Source organism: Cervus elaphus, chromosome 1, assembly GCF_910594005.1.
Source record: "Cervus elaphus chromosome 1, mCerEla1.1, whole genome shotgun sequence".
Lineage (NCBI taxonomy): Eukaryota > Metazoa > Chordata > Mammalia > Artiodactyla > Cervidae > Cervus > Cervus elaphus.
In genome coordinates this window covers 46,024,530-46,046,012 of record NC_057815.1, presented here as the reverse complement: position 1 = coordinate 46,046,012, position 21,483 = coordinate 46,024,530, and positions in this window count along the sequence as shown.

Genomic DNA, 21,483 nt, shown 5'->3' with positions numbered 1-21,483 from the left:
CTATACATTTTATGATAAATCCTTTCTCCACTGACTTTACTGCCACCTCCTTAATATATCGTTTCTATATATACACATGCTCTGTATTTAAACTATGTATTCTGTTTTGTCTGTTCTTATACCAGTATATCCTTTTGTTTTAAATTCATATGCTTTATAGTATCTTATAGATCATACAGTAGTCACATCTCTTTGATTTCTTTTATGAAAGTTGACTGAGCCCAGGCCTCATTCATCCATGAATCCTGATTTAACTTTGGCTTTTCCCCCAAAATATCTTACTGGAAATTTAATTAATTTTAATATCACTGAATACAGAATAAATTTGAAAAAATATTGAGTATTAACTCATTCCATCTACAAATATAGTTTATGTAACTCTTCTGGACTTTCCTGGTGGCTCAGATGGTAAAGAATCCACCTGCAGTGTTGGAGACCTGGATTTGATTCCTGGGGTGGGAAGATCTCCTAGAGGAGGGCATGGCAACCCACTCCAGTATTCTTGCCTGGAGAATCCCCAAGGACAGAGGAACCTGGTGGCCTACAGTCCATGGGGTCGCAGGGTTGGACACGACTGAGCAACTAAGCACAATAACTCTTCTATATCCTTTTGAGTTTTCAAATATCTCATATGAAGCATTAGAGTTCCATTAATTCCTCAGTACCTCATAAATTTTAATGATATTCTAAATGCTATTTTATTTTCTATTTTTATAATTGTTTAATACTTGTGTAGAAGATCATTTTCATTTTTATAGAACTCTCTTATTAATACTAAGACCTGATTTTGTAATATTTTCTCTGTAAATAATGTTTTCATCTGTGAATAACAACGGTTTTATTTTTCCTTTTCCTAATTTTATACATTTTCTTTCTTTTTCTTTTCATATTATATTGCTGAAAGCCTCCAGTACTATTTTGAGCAGTAACAATGATCATAGGTATTCTTGCTTTATTCCTATGCATAAAAATTTTTCCTGTTGAACCTGCTTATGTGTTTTTAACTCATTTATCATATTATTGTCCTCTTTAACTCCTGTTATTTGATAGTTTTAAATTATAAGTAGATTTTAAATATGGTCATACTTTTTTTTTTGTCCTGAATCTACTGAGATAATCACATGACTTCTTTTCTTTCATTTAAGGTAAAAATCCTACCTTATTAATGAGCTTTTTTTTTTAAAATACACTGTTTATTTCAGTCCATGTAAGCTTACATCTTTGCATTTGTGTTCATAAATAAAACAGATCTGTAATTTTCTTTTTTTGTGTGTGTGTGTTTTTTTTGTATTTTTTTTTTTTTTGTAATTTTCTTTTATGGTGCTGCCTTTACCTGGAATTTGGATTCAAGGTTCCATTTCCCTCCAAATGTGACTGGGAAAAATATCTGACCTTGTGTGTTACATAAAACAAGAATGATCTCTTCCTTGAGTTCACCTGTAAATTCTCTGAGTACTTGAATTTTTTTCTAGGGGGGCGGTAGAGGGAGGAGACATCTGTGGGCAATAATAAATACTTAACCAGTCATTCAAGTCACAGAAGGAAAGGAGAAAGAAAGTGAGGTTGAAAAAATACCTGAGAAATATGGCCTAAAATTTATCAATTTTAGTGAAAGATGTAAAACTGCAGACTCAAGAGACTGAGTGAATCCCAAGCAAAATAAACTCCCAAACTCCACATCAAGAACATCATAATCAAACATTCAAAAACTAAAAGCAAGGAAAATAATCTTGAGTGCAGAGAGAAATTTTGCATTACCTATACAAGAAAATTTGAATGATGACAGATTTCCTACACATGGAGGCCATAAAGAAGTAGCACAGCATTTTTCAAGTCCTGAAAGAAAGAACTGTCACCTCAGAATTATGTATTCAGTGAAAATATCCTTCAGTAAGAATGGTGAAGTAATGGTATTCTCAAATGAAGAAAAGCAAAGAGGATTTATTGTCAGCAGACCTACTGGAGAAGGAAATGACAACCCACTCCAGTATTCTTGCCTGGAGAATCTGGACAGAGGAGCCTGGCAGGCTACAGTCCATAGGGTTGCAAAGAGTCGGACACAACTGAAGCAACTGAGCACACAGTACACAGACCTACTTTGACAAAATGACTAAGGGAACTCTTAAGACAAAAAAGGAAACAATAAGAGAAGGAAACTACTAGCATTAGGGGGCTTCCCAGTTAGCTCAGTGCTAAGAAACTCTGCCTGCAATACATGAAACTGAGGTTCAACCCCTGGGTGGGAAGATCCCCTGGAGAAGGAAATGGCAATCCACTCCAGCATTCTTGTCTGGGAAATCCCAAGGACAGAAGAGCTTGGCAGGCATGGAGTCACAAAAAAGTTAGACACAAATAGGGAACTATACAACAAAACTACTCATTAGCATTAGGGGAAAAAAAGCAATACCAAGAGCAAATATATGGATAGATATAACGTATGATGTTTCACTTCTTGATATGACTGTATTGATAATTACAATTATAACATTGTCTTATATAGTTTTCAATGTAACATTAAGACAATTATCATGTAATAACTGTAAATGGAAAGTAACTTTTAAAATTGTAAAAAAATATTTTTTAATTTAAAAAGCTATAAAAAATATATATAAAATATATAAAATATAAAAAAGCTATAAAAAATATCATAAAGGCAAGAGGGGAAGTGAACACATGGATGATTAGGTATTTACAATTCTATTTGAAGTGGTAAAATGTTGATACTAGCAGACTGCAAAAAAGCTATACATATATATCATTATTCCTGAAACAACCATTAAAATAACTATAGAGATACACTAGAAGAACAACAGTGAAAAAAACAAAACCTATGGGTAAATTAAAATAGAAGTGTTTAAAAGTTCAGGTATCCCACATAAAGATAGGAGAATGTAAAAAAACAGGAATGTAAAACAGAAGGAATCAAAAAGTTACATGGTGGGTTTAAATCATTGTGTCAGAAAATTTATTAAAAATGAATCTTCTAAAGATACCAAAAAATGTGGTGGTGGAGTGGAGGTATCAAAATTCAACCATATGCTATCTATAAGAAACTCATTTCAAATATAATTATAGCAGTAGATTAATGATAAATAACAGGGAAAAACACACAAACATAAAATGAAAGAAAGCTGAAGAGACTATATTAATATGAGACAAAATAATCTTTGGAGCACAGAAAATTACCAGAGACAAATAAAAACATTACATAATGATAAGCAAGTTAATTCACTAAGAAGATACAATCTTAAATGTATATGCACCAAAAAAAGAGAGCTGCAAAATGCCTGAAGCAAAAACAGAACAGAAAAATAGAAAAATTCAAATATATAATTGGAGTCTTCAGAACCTCTCAATAATTGAACCACTAGGCAACATGTCAACATGACTGTAGAAAAATGGAATACTTTTAACTAATGAGAAGAAAGGTTTACAGACATTCCCCCAACATGAACAGAATTTACATTATTTTCAACTGCTCATGGAACATTCAAGAATACAGATATATTAATTTTAAAAGACTCATGCACCTAATGTTCTTAGCAGCCAATAGCCAAGATATGGAAGCAACTTAAGTGTCTATTGACAGATGAATGGATAAAGAAAATATGGTGCATATATATAAAAAGAATGAAATTTTGCCATTTGCAACAACATGAAAGGACCTGGAGGGTCTTATGCTAAGTGGAATAAGTCAGACAAAGACAATACTGTGTATTGTTACTTATATGTGAAATCTAAAAAATAAAACGAATGAATATAACAAAACAGACTCACAGGTATAGAGAACAAATGAGTGGTTGTCACTAGGGAGATGGAAGGGAGGAGGTGCAAAGCAACATTAGTGGGTTAAGAATTACAAACTACTATGTGTAAAATAAATGAGCTGCAATCATATATTGCACAGCATAGGAAAAATAGACATATTTGATAACTTTAAATGGAGTATACACTATAAAAATTTTGAATCACTGTGTTATACACCTGAACTAATATAATACTGCAAATCAGCTATACTTCAGTTAGAAAAAAACAGATGTATTAGTTTAAAACATACTATATGTATACATGGGCTTCCCTGCTGGCTCAATGGTAAAGAATCTGCCTGCTAATGCAGGAGACGTGGCTTTCATTCCTGGGTCAGAAAGATCCCCTGCAGAAGAAAACAGCAACCCACACTAGTATTCCTGCCTGGGAAATCCCATGGCCAGAGCAGCCTGGCAGTCTACAGTCCATGGGTCACAAAGAGTCAGACATGACTTAGCAACTGAGCAGGCACGCATATATATAAACACACATATATAATATGCATTCTATGTATAGTATTACAGAATATAGTTGACCCTTGAACAACATGAGTTTGAACTGCATGGGTTCTTTATATGTGGATTTTTTTATAGTAAATATTACAATACTGTGTAATCCCAGGTTAGTTGAATCAGCAACTGCAGAATCACAGATACAGAGGGGTAACTAAAAAGTTATACACGGATTTTCAAATGTGCATAGGATTGGCACCCCTAACTGCTGTGTTGTTCAAGAATCAACTGTGTGTTTATGTGTATACATTACAGGTATGAGAAATTGACTCACACAATCATGTAATTATATAGGCTGGAGAAGTCCCACATCTGCCTTTTGTCAGCTGGGGACTCAGGAAAACTGGTGGCCTAATCCAGTCTTAGTCTGAAGGCTTGAGAATCAGGACCAGCAAGGGCATGAAGGGTCAACATTTCAACTCAAGCAATTAGGTGCAAAGGATTGAATTCTTTCTCCTTCCACCTACATCTTCTGTTAGGGCTCTTAACAGACTGAATGATGCCCACCACCATGGAGGGCAAATCAATTTACTGAATCCATCAATCTAAATGCTAATTTCATCCATAAACATTTTCACAGACACAACTAGAAATAATATTTAACCAAATATCTGGTCATCCCATGATCAAGTCAAGTTGACACATAAAATTAACATTTATTTTTTGTAAATTATTTATTTTAATTGGAGGCTAATACTTTACAATATTGTAGTGGTTTTTGCCATACATTCACGTGAATCAGCCATGGGTGTACATGTATCCCCCATCCTGAGCCCTCCTCCCACCTCTTTCCTCATCCCATCCCTCACGGTCATCCCTGTGCACCGGCCCTGAGTGCCCTGTCTCATGAATCAAACCTGGACTGGCGATCTATTTCACATATGGTAATATACATGTTTCAGTGCCATTCTCTCAAATCATCCTACCGTCGCCTTCTCCCACAGAATCCAAAAGTCTGCTCTTTACCTCTGTGTCTCTTTTGCTGTCTCAGAAATAGGGTCATCGTTACCATATTTCTAAATTCCATATATATGTGTTAATATACTATATTGGTGTTTTTCTTTCTGACTTACTTCACTCTGTATAATAGACTCCAGTTTCATCCATCTCATTAGAACTGATTCCAATGTATTCTTTTTAATAGCTGAGTAATATTCCATTGTGTATATGTACCACAGCTTTATTATCCATTCATCTGCTGATGGACATCTAGGTGGCTTCCATGTCCTAGCTATTGTAAACAGTGCTGCAATGAACATTGGGGTACACGTGTCTCTTTCAATTCTGGTTTCCTCAGTGTGTATGCCCAGCAGGGGCACTGCTGGGTCGTATGGCAGTTCTATTTCCAGTTTTTTAAGGGATCTCCACACTGTTCTCCATAGTGGCTGTACTAGTTTGCATTCCCACCAACAGTATAGGAGGGTTCCCTTTTCTCTGCACCCTCTCCAGCATTTACTGTTTGTAGACTTTTTGATAACAGCCATTCTGACCAGTGTGAGATGGTACCTCATTGTGGTTTTGATTTGCATTTCTCTGGTAATGAGTGATGTTGAGCATCTTTTCATGTGTTTGTTAGCCATCTGTATGTCTTCTACGGAGAAATGTCTGTTTAGTTCTTTGGCCCATTTTTTGATTGTGTCGCTTTTTTTTTTTTTTTGATTGAGTTGCATGAGCTGCTTGTATATTTTTGAGATTAATTCTTTGTCAGTTATTTCATTTGCTATTATTTTCTCCCATTCTGAAGGCTGTCTTTTCACCTTGCTTATAGTTTCCTTTGTTGTGGAAAGTCTTTTAAGTTTAATTAGGTCCCATTTCTTTATTTTTGCTTTTATTTCTATTACTGTGGAAGGTGGGTCATAGAGGATTCTCCTGTGATTTATGTCAGAGAGTGTTTTGCCAATGTTTTCCTCTAGGAGTTTTATAGTTTCTGGTCTTACATTTAGATCTTTAATCCATTTTGAGTTTATTTTTGTGTATGGTGTTAGAAAGTGTTCTAGTTTCATTCTTTTACAAGTGGTTGACCAGTTTAATAAGCACCACTTGTTAAAGAGATTGTCTTTTCTCCATTGTATATTCTTGCCTCCTTTGTCGAAGATAAGGTGTCCATAGGTTCGTGGATTTATCTCTGGGCTATTTTGTTCAATTGATCTATATTTCTAACTTTGTGCCAATACTATACTGTCTTGATGACAGTAGCTTTGTAGTATAGTCTGAAGTCAGGCAGCTTGATTCCTTCAGTTCCATTCTTCTTTCTCGAGATTGCTTTGGCTATTCGAGGTTTTCTGTATTTCCATACAAATTGTGAAATTATTTGTTCTAGTTGTCTGAAAAATACCATTGATAGCTTGATAGGGATTGCATTAAATCTATAGATTACTTTGGGTAGTATACTCATTTTCACTATATTGACTCTTCCGATCCATGAATATGATCTATTTCTCCATCTATTCATGTCATCTTTGATTTCTTTCATCAGTGTTTTATAGTTTTCTACATATAGGTCTTTTGTTTCTTTAGGTAGATTTATTCCTAAGAATTTTATTCTTTTCGTTTCAATGGTGAATGGAATGTTTCCTAAATTTCTCTGTTTTCTCATTGCTAGTATATAGGAATGCAAGGGATTTCTCTGTGTTAATTTTATATCCTGCAATTTTACTATATTTATTGATTAGCTCTAGTAATTTTCTGATGGTGTCTTTAGGGTTTTCTATGTAGAGGATCATGTCATCTGTGAACAGTGAGAGTTTTACTTCTTCTTTTCCAATCTGGATTCCTTTTACTCCTTTTTCTTCTCTGATTGCTGTGTCTAAAACTTCCAAAACTATGTTGAATAGTAGTGGTGAGAGTGGGCACCCTTGTCTTGTTCCTGACTTTAGGGGAAATGCTTTCAATTTTTCACCATTGAAGATAATGTTTGCTGTGGGTTTATCATATATGGCTTTTATTATGTTGGGGTATATTCCTTCTATGCCTGCTTTCTGGAGAGTTTTTATCATAAATGGATTTTTAATTTTGTCAAAGGCTTCCTCTGTATCTGTTGAGATAATCATATGGTTTTTATCTTTTAATTTGTTAATGTGGTATATCACATTGATTGATTTGCAAATATTGAAGAATCCTTGCATCCCTGGGATAAAGCCCAGTTGGTCACGATATATAATCTTTTTAATATGTTGTTGGATTCTGTTTGCTAGAATTGTTGAGGATTTTTGATCTATGTTCATCAGTGATATTGACCTGTAGTTACTACCATAGACCATGTAATTGAAGAGAATTAAACTTTTCTCAGTCGCATCTGGCTCTTTGCCACCCCATAGACTGTAGCCTGCCAGGCTCCTCCATTCATGGAATTCTCCAGGCAAGATTACTGGAGTGGGTTGTCATTTCCTTCTCCAGGGGATCATCCCAACCCAGGAATTGAACCCAGGTCTCCCGCATTGCAGGCAGACTCTTTAACGTCTGATCCACCAGACCCTGAGTCATAAAATGAACATTAATACATTTAAAGAACTGAAATAATGCAAACTATATTACTGTCATAGAATCAAACCAGAAATCAATGCAAGAAATATAATAGAAAAATCCAAACACTTGGAAATTAAATAACATATTTCTAAATAAATCAAGGCTCAAACAGGAAATCTCAAAACAAATTTTAAATTTTAAAGTATATTGAACTGAATTCAAGTGAAAAAATGACATATTAAAATACATGGGAAGCAGCTAGAGCAGTCCTTAATGAAAATTTATAGCACCAAAGGATTATATTGCAAAATAAAAACGTATCAAATAATATTCTGAAAATCCACCTCAAAAAAGTAAAAAAAATAAAAAATAAAAAAGCCCAAAGCAAAAGGAAAAGAGGGGATAATAAAGTGAAGAAATCAATAAAATTTAAAATAATAGAGAAAAATAAATCAAATTGAATCAAATTCAATTCAAAACTAAAATTGAATTCTTTTTAAAAAATTAGTTAAACTGTAAACCTGACAAAAAACATACATTACCAATATTTGGAATAAAAGAGGGACTATCACTATAGTTCTCACAGACATTGAAAGGTTAATAGAATATTAAAATATCTCCATACACATAAATTTGACAGTTTAGGTATACTTATCTGATACCTCAAAAATCATACCAAACTCACCAAAAACTACACCAAACTCACCTAAAACAAAATAGATGACCTGTACAGTCCTATAACATTAAAGAAATTGAATTCATAATTTATAAAAAGGAAAACTACAGATAATATCCCTCTAAACAAAGATGCAAAAAATCCTCATCAAAATATTGGCAAATCCAGAAACATATAATAATAATATAGTATAGCACTATACTATGGGGCTCCCCTTGTGCCTCAGCTGGTAAAGTATCCACCTGTAGAGAGAAAAAGATGGTGGAGGAGTAGGTGGGCGTGGAGTACATCTCTCTCCACGGACACATCAAGAATACACCTTCAGACACAGAAGTCCATATAGAACACCAGCTGAGAGGGGACAGGAGTAACTGACCAGAGGAAAAGAACATATAGAACCACACAAAACTCAGTAGGATGAACTAGGGGGAAAAACAGGGGGGTTAGTTTAGGACTAGACCTGCCCTAGGTGGGTGGGGGAACTGAAGCAGGGGTCTGATCCCCACATTAGGGGCAACTGTCTGAGTCAGAGGAAAAACATTTAAGGCTGAGAGTGAAACAGTTGAGCTGTGGCAGCCTAGATGGAATGAGAATCAGACAGCCCTTGCCGCAGCCACACATACCCCAGACAGGGATGCAGGTGCCCTGGAAGGCGCAGTGGTTGGGAGCTGGGGTTTAGGGATTGTGGAGTAATCCCAGGGCGAGGGCTGCTGTTGACTGTGGAGAGATGGATGGAGAGGAGGTGAGGAAGGAGATTGTGGAGGGAAATGCCTGTGGAGGAAAGCTGAGCACCATGGAAGCAAGGTGATACTCTGAGTTACATGTAGGGGGTTGAGCCATCACCACAGCCTCTCTACCCCCACACACCAGCATTGGCAGCTGAACAATAGAGAGACTGGCCCATCAAATGCCTGACACACAACTACAGAGCAGGACCCTACCCAGGGTGCCCCTGTAAGTGCCTGATGTGCCGAACTACAGAGTAGGGCCCCAGCTGGGGGGGGCCCTCTATGTGCCTGACGCATGGAACAACAGAGAAGGACCCCAGGCAAGGGAGCCCTCTAAGTGCCTGAACTGGTGGAGCTATGGAGAAATACTGGCCAAAGAGGCCTTCTGATCGCCAGCTACAACAGGCTGGAAAAAAGACTCAGGGCCATAACTCCTGTGGTGGAGGCAGTCCGTGTCCCTGCACACTTGGTGCTGCCAGGGTCCCTGCAAGCCAAGCAGCTGCACCACCTTCACATTCAACTCTCACTGGGGCAGAGATGCCAAGGCAAAAAGTCTTGCATGTATGTGCACAGGGTCGCACACAAGCACACCGTCGAGTTAGCAAAGTAAAGTAGAAAACCTGCATACTGAGAAAGCAGAGAAGCTAGAGCTTGGAGAGTTCTTACCTTGTCCTGAAGTTCCCAGACAAGCCCCCAAGATGATAGCTTATGGTGAATGCAGTTGGATTTGTGATCTCCAAAGAAGAAGATTTAACTTCTGGACCAGGAACCAGGCTTGATCACTCAAGAGCTTTTGTGTAGCAGAGTTTTATTAAAGTGAAAAAGCGACAGAGAAAGCTTATGACATAGACATCAGAAGGGGGACGGAGAGTGCCCCCCTTGATAGTCTTCAGAAGGAAGTTATATACTTTTTAAATTAGTTATTATAATAAATCAAAAGAACGTGTCAAGGTTGTAAAGATCTTACTAGACCCACTCCCATAATTTACATTTTAAGATAACAGGATTAGCCAGAAGGTTCTCAGCAAGGAGAAACTGTCCTCAAGAGGATACATTGCTGTTATATAATCCCTAGTGCAGAGTTTAAACTGAGTTGTTTGTTGTGTAATCATCAGTTCCAGGCTTAAAGAAAAAACGTTTTATGTGACTAAGACTAAGGAATGTAGAGGGAAAAAAAAAAAAAGTTTGTCCTTTCCTCCTCCTTGAGAATTCCAGACCCCAATCTTCTCTTCAAGAGCCCCAGATCCCTCTCTCCTCGAGGACCCTGGACTTCTTATCACCCTGCCTAGGAATTGACTCTCTCAGTAGAGTAGTAGTGTATGACTCTTTGCAACCCTGTAGACTGTGGCCTGCCAGGCTTCTCTGTCAGGGACGGGGGTTCTCCAGGCAAGAATACTGGAGCCAAATGGCCAATACTGGTTGCCATACATTTCCAGAGCACTATATTTCCTGCTGTTCTAGCCACCAACACCCCTGAGTACCTGGTGCTGCCAGAACCCCTGTGACCCAAGCAGCTGCACCACCTCCACACCCCTGGCCCTCACAGGGGCAAACCCAAGTCCTCCAGGGCAGCCTCAGGAGCAAACTCCAGTGGACGACTCACATGCAGAGGTGGAAATAAAACCACAATTGAAACCCAGGGGCAGTGTGGCTAAGGAAGAAGACCCAAAACCTTCCCACCAGCTGTACAAGCTGCAGCTTAAATCCACATGATCAGCTAGGCAGACTCTGTGTCTGGAATATATAAAAGGTCATTGAGAGCTGCCATGAAAGAAAACGCACTAGCTCTGATGGCTGTGGACACTGGAGACAAGAACACACAGGAGTAGGACCAGATCAGAATCTGAGCTGCCCCCACAGCAGGTCCAGAGATCAGCACAGTGTTGGAGGACATCCTAGGGAGGTGAGCGGAGAAGGCAATGGCACCCCACTCCAGTACTCTTGCCTGGACAATCCCCTGGACGGAGGAGCCTGGTGGGCTGCGGTCCATGAGGTCGCTTGGAGTCAGACATGACTGAGCGACTTCACTTTCACTTTTCACTTTCATGCACTGGAGAAGGAAATGGCAACCCACTCCAGTGTTCTTGCCTGGAGAGTCCCAGGGACCGGGGAGCCTGGTGGGCTGCCATCTATGGGGTCGCACAGGGTCGGACACGACTGAAGTGACTTAGCAGGGAGGTGAGGTGGACTGTGACTCCAAGTGAGGGAAAAGACTCTGACAGCAGTGACTCAAGAAAAACATTTATTATTCTTATGTTTTACTTGTTCCATAGATTCTTTTGGATTTTTTTTCTTTTTTTTCCTTCACCACCGCTCCCCCCCTCCCCGCCCCAGTTGTAGTTGTCATTTTTATTGGCACTATGAAATCTAATTAAGCTTTTGAGCTTTTTGTCCCACATTTTTTTGTTGTTGTTATAAACTTCTGCCTCTATGTTGGGCTCTTACAATTCTGTGGAGTTCCCCCCACCTTTTTTTTTAATTTTTTCTCTTTTTTCAATTTTAATTTTTTAAACCTATTATTATTATTATTTATTTTATTCCTTTGCTTTTCCTACTGTTCTTTTCCCCTTGCAGTTAATCTTTAATGTATATAAATCTTCTTTATCTACCTCTATTTAACTTTGCATATCTATTCTTTCTTTTCCTTCTTTCCTTTCCTCGCAACGTATTTGTTAATTTTATTTTCATTGCTTTCTTTATTCCCCAATTGGCACCTTGCTTTAGTTTTCCATTTTGTGCTTTAGTTAGTTTGGTTCTAGTAGATATAATTTTTGATTGCCTTTGTTCACTGGGTTAATCTGTTGTACTTTATCTTTGTTGGACTATTTTGATTTTGCTTATGGGTGTATATGTATATGTGTATATTCAGTCACACTTTTTATTGTTGTTATAAACCTCTGCCTCTACATTGGGCTTTTGCAGTTCTGCAGTTTTCCTCCCCGCCCCCCGCCCCCCGCCTTTTCTTTCTTCTTCCATTTTTTCAATAATTTTAATTTTTAAAATGTATTATATTTTTCTACATTTATTCCTTTGTCTGCCTTTCCTACTCTTCTTTTCCCCTTGCAGTTAATCTTTAATGTATATAAATCTTCATCTACCTCTATTTAACTTTGCATATCTAGTCTGTCTTTCTTTTCCTTCCTCTCAACATATTTGTTAGTTTTGTTTTCATTGCTTTATTCCCCACTTGGTACCTTGCTTTAGTTTTGTTTTCCAATTTGTGCTTTAGTTAGTTTTTTTCTTAACTGGTAAGTATACAATCCTACCTCAAGAAACAAGAAAAACATCGAATAGACAACCTAACTTTATACCTAAAATATCTGAAAAAAGAAGAACAAAAACCCCCCAAAATTAGTAGAAGGAAAAAAATCATAAAGATCTGAGCAGAAATAAATGAAAAAGAAATGAAAGAAACAATAGTGAAGATTAATAAAACTAAAAGCTGGTTCTTTGAGAAGATAAACAAAATTGACAAATCTTTGGTCAGACTAATCAAGAAAAAAAGAGAGAATAATCAAATCAACAAAATTAGAAATGAAAAAGGAGAGGTTACAACAGACAATGCAGAAATACAAAGGATTATAACAGACTATTATGAACAACTACATGGTAATAAAATGGATAACCGAGAAAAAATGGACAGATTCTTAGAAAAGTTCAATCTTCCAAGACTGAAGTAGGAATAAATAGAAATTATGAACTACTCAATTACAAGCACTAAAATTGAAGCTGTGATCAAAAATCTCCCAAAAAACAAAACTCCAGGACCAGATGGCTCCAAAGGAGGATTCTATCAAGCATTTAGAAAACAGCTAATTCCTATCCTTCTAAAACTCTTTCAAAAAATTGCAGAGGAAGGAACACTTCCAAACTCATTCTATGAGGCCACCATCACCCTGATACCAAAACCAGACAACACAATAAAACAAAACTACAGGTCAATATCACTGATGAACATGGATGCAAAAATCCTCAACAGATTTTAGCAAACAAAAAGCTCATACACCATGATCAAGTTGGGTTTATTCCAGGAATGCAAGGATTCTTCAATATATGAAAATCAATCAATATGATACACCATATTAACAAACTGAAAGATAAAAACTATATGATAATCTCAATAGATGCAGAAAAAGGCTTTCACAAAATTCAGCACCCATTTATGATTAAAACTCTTCAAAAAATGCACATAAAAGGAACCTACCTCAACATAGTAAAGGCATTATATGATAAGCCTAGAGCAAACATCATTGTCAGTGGTGAAAAAACTGAAAACATTCCCCCTAAGATCAGGAACAAGACAAGGGTATTCACTTTCACCACTATTATTCAACATGGTTCTGGAAGTCCTAGCTACAGCAATCAGAGAAGAAAAAGAAATAAAAGGAATCCAGATCAGAAAAGAAGAAGTTCTCACTGTTTGCACATGACATGATACTGTACATAGAAAACCTTAGAGATAGTATCGAAAATTAGTAAAGCTAATCAGTGAATTTAGCAAAGTTGCACGATACAAAATCAATACACAGAAATCCCTTGCATTTGTATATACTAACAATGAAAAATCAGAAAGAGAAATTAAGGAGTCAATCACATTCACCACTGCAACAAAAATAATTAATTATCTAGGAATAAACTTCAGTTTAGTTCAGTTCAGTCGCTCAGTCGTATCTGACTCTTTGCCACCCCATGAATCGCAGCACACCAGGCCTCCCTGTCCATCACAAACTCCCGGAGTTTACTCAAACACATGTCCATCAAGTCGGTGATGCCATCTAACCAACTCATCCTCTGTCATCCCCTTCTCCTCCTGATACTGATCCCCCCCAGCATCAGGGTCTTTTCCAATGAGTCAACTCTTCACATGAGGTGGCCAAGGTACTGGAATTTCAGCTTCAGCATCAGTCCTTCCAGTGAACACCCAGGACTGATCTCCTTTAGGATGGACTGGTTGGATCTCCTTGCAGTCCAGGAGACTCTCAAGAGTCTTCTCCAACACCACAGTTCAAAAGCATCAATTTTTTGGCACTCAGCTTTCTTCACAGTCCAACTCTCACATCCATACATGACCACTGGAAAAACCATAGCCTTGACTAGACAGACCTTTGTTGGCAAAGTAATGTCTCTGCTTTTTAATATGCTATCTAGGAATAAACTTACCTAAGGAGAAATAGTGTACACAGAAAATTATAAAACACTAATAAAAGAAATCAAAGATGACATAAACAGATTCAGAAATACTCCATGTTCCTGGGTAGGAAGAATCAATATTGTGAAAATGACTGTATTACCAAATGCAATCTACAGATCCAATGCGATCCCTATCAAATTTCCAATAGCATTTTTCACAGAACTAGAGCAAAAAAATTCACAATTCATATGGAAACACAAGAGAACTCAAATAGCCAAAGCAGTCTTGAGAAAGAAGAATGGAGCTGGAGGAATCAACCATCCTGACTTCAGATTATACTACAAAGCTACAGTCATTAAGACAGTATGATACTGGCACAGAAACAGAAATATAGACCAATGGAACAAGATAGACAGCCCATAAATAAATCTATGCACCAATGGGTACCTTATTTTTGACAAAGGAGGCAAGAATATACAATGGGGCAAAGATAGCCTCTTCAATAAATGGTGCTGGGAAGAGTGGACAGCTACATGTAAAAGAATGAAATTAACACACTTTCTAATACCATACACAAAGATAAACTCAAAATGGATTAAAGACCTAAATGTAAGACCAGAAACTATAAAACTCTTAAAGGAAAACATAGGCAGAACATTCAATGAGGTAAATTAAAGCAAGATCCTCTATGACTCACTTCCTAGAGTAATGGAAATAAAAACAAAAGTAAACAAGTGGGACCTGATTAAACTTAAAAGCTTTTACACAGCAAAGGAAACTATAAACAAGGTGAAAAGACAACCCGCAGAATGGGAAAAAATAATAGCAACTGACAACTGACAAAACAAGTGACAAAGATTAGTTTCCAAAATATACAAGCAGCTCATACAACTCAATGCCAGAAAAACAAACAACCCAACCCCAAAGTGGGGAAAAGACCTAAACAGACATTTCTCCAAAGAAGGCATATAGATGGATAACAAACACATGAAAAGATGCTCAACATCACTCATTATTAGAGAAATGCAAATCAAAACTATAGTGAGATATCACCTCACACCAGTCAGAATGGCCATCATTAAAAAGTCTACAAACAATAAATGCTGGAGATGTTATGGAGAAAAGAGAATGGTCTTGCACTGTTGGTGGGAATGTAAACTGATACAGCCACTATGGAAGATGGTATGGAGATTCCTTAAAATCTAGGAATAAAACCACCATATGACCCAGCAATCCCACTCCTAGGCATATACCCTGAGGAAACCAAAACTGAAAAAGACGCATGTATCCCATTGTTCATTGCAGCACTATTTACAATAGCTAGAACATGGACGCAACCTAGATGTCCAGCAACAGATGAATGGATAAAGAAGCTGTGGTACCTATATACAATGGGATATTGTGTAATCAAGCATAAAAAGGAATGCATTTGAGTCAATTCTGATGAAGTGGATGAACCTAGAACCTATTATACAGATTGAAGTGAGTCAGAAAGAGAAAGATAAATATCGTATTCTAATGCACATATACAGAATCTAGAAAAATGCTACTGAAGAATTTATTTACAGTGCAGCAGTGGAGAAACAGACATAGAGAATAGACTATGGACATGGGGAGAGGGGAAAAGAGGGTGAGATGTATGGAAAGAGTAACATGGAAACTTACATTACCATATGTAAAATAGATAGCCAAAGGGACTTTGCTGTATGGCTCAGGAAACTCAAACAGGGACTCTATCAACCTAGAGGGGTGGGATGGGGAGGGAAATGGGAAGGAGGTTCAAAAAGGAGGGGATATATGTATACCTATGGCTGATTCATGTTGATGTTTGACAGAAAACAACAGAATTCTGTAAAGCAATTATCCTTCAATTAAAAAATAAATTAATAAAAAAAGTTAAAGACAAAAAAAAAATCTACCTGCAATGTGGGAGACCTGGGTTCGATCTCTGGGTTGGGAAGATCCCCTGGAGAAGGGAAAGGCTACTCACTCCAGTATTCTGGCCTGGAGAATTCCATGGACTACAGTCCATGGGGTCACAAAGAGCCAGGAATGACTTAGTGACTTTCACACCATGACCAAGAGGGGAATAGTCCAGAAATCCAAGATTGATTCAGTATTTGATAATCAGCCAGTATAATCCAGCATTTAATACTCTATAAAGGAGAAAAATAATATGATCATATCAGTTGATTCAGAAAAAAGCATTTGACAATTTTAATACCATTCATAATAAAAACTCTCATAAAAGTAGGACTAAAATAAAACTTTCTCAACCTGATAAAGATTTGATGTTAACCTGAAATTAACATCATACTTAATGGTGAAAGAATGCTTTCACCAATTATGATCAACTATAAAGTCTGTTCTCATCACTTTTATTTAACATAGTACTAAAAGTTTTAGCCAGTACAGTCAAGCAGGAAAAGGAAATGGAAGGAAGGAAGAAATAATATTTTTCTCTATTTTCAGATGACATGATTTCCTACAGAGAAAACTCCAATAATCTACCAAAAAAAAACAACAATAAAAAAACCAACTCATGGAACTAAAGAGTTTCATAAGGTCACAGGGCCAAGGTCAACACACAAATTCAACAAATTTAGATATAAACATGGGCTTCCCTGGTGGCTCAGTTGGTAAAGAATCCCATCTTGGCAATGAAAAATTGGAAAATAAAATTTAAAACATCAAACAATTACAGTGACCACCAAATGAAATATGAAGTTATAAATCTAGTAAAACATATATAGAATCTCTAAGTTAAAACCTAGAAAATGCTAAATGAAAGAAGTCAATAAATATTTAAATAAATGAAAAGTTTCACTATATTCAGGGATGAGAAGACTCAACATAATAAACATATCAATCTTCCCTAAATTTATCTATGGTCTTAACACAGTTTCTATCAAAAATCCAGAAGATGTAAATAAGCTGATGCTAAAATTTATATAAAAGATAAACTACAACAACAAAAGCAATATTTAAGAGTGAATAGAGAGGAATAACATGACCTGATTTTGACTTAATATGTAGATAAAATAATCAAAACAGTGTGGTATTGGCAAAGGGATAGTCACATAGATTAATGGAGCAAAGTAAAGAATCCAAATTAGACCCACACTTATATGGCCAACTAATTTTTAACAAAATGCAAAAGCATTTCAATAAAGGAAGGATACAATTTCAACAAATTTTGGAATAATTAAACATTCATAGGCAAAACAAAACATTCACACCTTATGCAGAAGTTACTCAAAATGGATCATTTATTTATGTGCAACACCTAAAACTATAACACTTTTAGAGAGAGACACTGAAGAAAATCTTTATGACAAAGGATTAGGCAAAGAGTACTTAGACATAATACCAAAGCCATGACCCATAAAAGAAAAGTCAATAAATTGGACTTCATCAAACTTTAAAATATCTGCTCTTTGGAAGACCTCTTAAGAGTATGAAAAAACAAATCATAGATAAGAAGAAAATATTTACAAATCATATGTCTAACAATGGTTTACAGGATATATAAAGAATGAACACACTCATATAACCATTGTCTAGATCAACAAATCAAACATAACTAGTATCCAGAATTCCTTATTATGTTTTGTCTGAATCACTGGTGTTTTCTTCAAAGATTACTCTCATTATAGAGATGAGAAAACTCTAGCTGAGAAAGGTGGAGAGATTTGCCTAAACACACATAACAAATGGTAGAGCTGGTGTTCAAATCTGAGTCTCCTAAAGACTGAGGCTTTTTTCATGTTAGCGATCTTTCTCCTATTATTAGCTGCATATTCATACTTCATGTCTTCCTAAAGTTAAAGCCAATTGTTCACTTATATTGATATTTTAGGGATTAGCAAATAGTCAGGTGACTTCATTTGCCATTTACAAAAACTTTAAGTTACAACTGCATTCATTTATTCATTCATTCACTACCATATGCTCTGAGAGGGATAAAAAATTAAATATAGCCCTTATCCACCAGGAAAGTAATTGCAAAAACTGCTGACTTTAATATAAAGTAGAATGATGTGAATAATAAATTAAAACATGAACTCACCTCATTGCCTTTCAATATCTCCTACACATGGCCAACAAAGTAATCTTTCCTCCCAAATAACTTTATTCTCTTCCCTTCATACTGCCTACAGGATAAATTCCACATTCCCTTGTCTGGCATCTGACTTCTGCAGAACTCCACAGGTAGAATCCTCACCCCCTGTAGTGCTGAAATCAGATATACCTGGGTTTGAATGCCATGTCTATCCCTTACTAAATGTCTGGGCTTTGAGCAAATGATTTACCCACTGTCAATTTCAGTGTCCATATTTATAACTAGAGATAACTATCTTCACAGAGTCTGTAAGGTAAAAGGAGATAATATACACAATGCCCTTTGCCCAGTGCTTGGCACATAGTATTTTGTGAGTAGTAGCCATTAGATATCGAATTATTTTGAGTTGCTTATAATTCTCCAAATCCATTGTTATCCAACTGTTATTGGGTTGGCCAAAAAGTTCATTCGAGGTTTTCCGTAGCAAAACGAACGAATTTTTTGGCCAACCAGTTCTTTTCTTTGGCATGGTCTGCTCAGCCTCTGTCTATCATCACTTTCTGTTTGGTTAATTTCTACGTAAAATAGAAACCTTTGAATTTTGATGTCCCCAGTGAGGAGATTCACAAGAGATGCTCCCTATTTAAGAAAAGGAGGAGAGTTTTGAAAGATCTCAAGTACAGAGCTGGACCTCATGGTGTCCTACTGAAGTTTCTATTTAGTGTGAACTCTGAAAAATAACCAGATAATAGAACTTAAAAAAAAAAAAAGGTAGATGTCTATGTATACCCACATCTGGAAAGAAAAGGCACAGGCGCTCCTCGATGCAAGAATTAAGCTGGTATTTGTATTATGGTGATTGGCTTTACCTTCTCATTTTGCATAATCTCTTTTTCAATGCTGAGAAGTGTAATTTCCCTTCAGTTCATAGAATAGTACTTGGAGAAGACAGAGAGGAAGTCTCTGCATTTTGTGAAAGAGAAAATTACCGGCACCCCTTTTGTTCCCTTAGGCAGGATTTGGATGGATTACTCATACTTAAAAAGGAAGGCGGCTTTTAACCTTAAAAAGAAAAAAAAAAAGAAGAAGAAGAAAAGAAAAAGAAAAACTCCTTGCATTAACACAGTGCATTGACATGTTACTAAATCTGAGGAATTTTGAAGGATAAATTCCCAGACTTTATCCAAAACATGAAACAAATTCTTCAAACACGAGCTGCCAAGCTCATCAGCTTGTTCAGATCCCTGCAACTTTGGTCTCACCAAACTGCTCGCTTAGCCCCTTGATTGGCTGATTTAACCCCTCCAGCCTGACTGGGGTGGTGGGCACGGGGGCTCCTGGAGGGAGACTGTTCACCAAGCTCAGAGCCTTGGCCCCTTTTGGAAGATCAGACTTCTGGAATCGATTTGGGTCCAGAATTGCATTACCCAAGGAATGTGGAGTATGCACAGTCCTTGATGACTTGTGAACCACACTTCCTGAAGCTGGCCACCAGCCAGAGCTGAGGCCATCAGCATTTTGAAAATGAATTCTTTCTGAGACAAAGAACAATCCACCCGATTTCTAAAATCACTGAAGTAGAAAGCTTGCTTGTCAGTAACCTAAAACCTGGCTGATGTTTAGACTCCTTTGTGTTTTCTAGGAGATGAGGGGATCAGATGTCACCCCAAAATGTCTTTTCCTTTCGACAGGCAGGCATTGCAAGGCATTACATAGCCTGGGATTGTATCTTGCTGACACTTAACTGCTCTACTCAAAGATTGTTTCTCTGTCCAAAACATTGCCAACTAACTGCTCAGAAGACTCAACAGGCAGCGCCAAGTGTGTTAAGGAAAGACAAAGAGATGTGATGATTCTCTGTCTCAAGAACTTAAACTCTAGGGGGTCAAGAGGAGCCAAGGATCTGTGAAGGATGCTTCAAAGTCCACAGAAAGCAGTGGTTTGGAGGGGTATCCTGCAGAGGTTTTGTAGGAAGGGGTGCATTGTGGAGACATGACTAGAAGCAAGGAGAACATTCCAGCTGTTGAGAAAAGATGGGGATGCAGGCTCAGAAGTGGAAGTCAACAAAATTAGCTGTTGGTGTGCAGCTGGAGTGGAGATATCCTAGCCTGGGATTATGGCAAGATATGCATAGGAGAGGGGGAGGTGGCGGTGGAAAGAGACACATGTGAGGGTTTAACCTTGCTTTATTTTTGCAAGTAGATGATAATTATCATATAGTTATTTTCTTACTCTCTACTTAAGCAAGGAATATTTTCATCTGATGTCTTTCTGACTATCTTACTTCATTTCTGTCTTGTTTGGATCATTTCCTTCAAAGTCAAAGTTACATCCCCTGAAAATGTGCTCTTGACCCATAAAAATCACTTTGGCTCTCAAATTCTACAATATAAGTCACCACACTAAGTAGTTCTCCTTTATGCAAGGGGAGAAGTCTATCTTTTTTGAATCAGGGGATGCATGCATGGGGCAGTCCCAACAGTTGTATAATTGATTAACACTCTTCAGGCATATCTGACACTTTTACTCCCCCATTACCAAATTTCAGCAACTTAGATGGTAATAATGATACTTTACCATCAATGCACATTTTCACATATATTTCCTATTGAATTCCCCTGTTTATGAAGAGGGCTAAGAAAAATCTACCTGAAATGTAAATATTTTCTATTCCTTAGCGTCAGAATTACAAATCTATTCATAGCCAACTCATCATATCAATAATAAAAAGTAACATTCTCAAAGCATATTGAGATGCTAGTGAAGCCAGTGTCTCCCAGTAAACCCCTAATATTGATCCCAATGAATTGGATCACACCGATTACAAGGGCTTCCCTCATAGCTCAGTTGGTAAAGAATCTGCCTGCAATGCAAGAGACCCCAGTTCAATTCCTGGGTTGGAAAGATCCTCTAGAGAAGGGATAGGCTACCCACTCCAGTATTCTGGCCTGGAGAATTCCATGGACTGTAGTCCATTGGGTCGCAAAGAGGCAGACATAACTGAGCGACTTTCACTTCACTTCACCAAATTACAAGGGAGGGCTTCCCAGGTGGTGCAGTGGTGAAGAACCCACCCGCCAAAGCAGGAAACTCAAGAGACT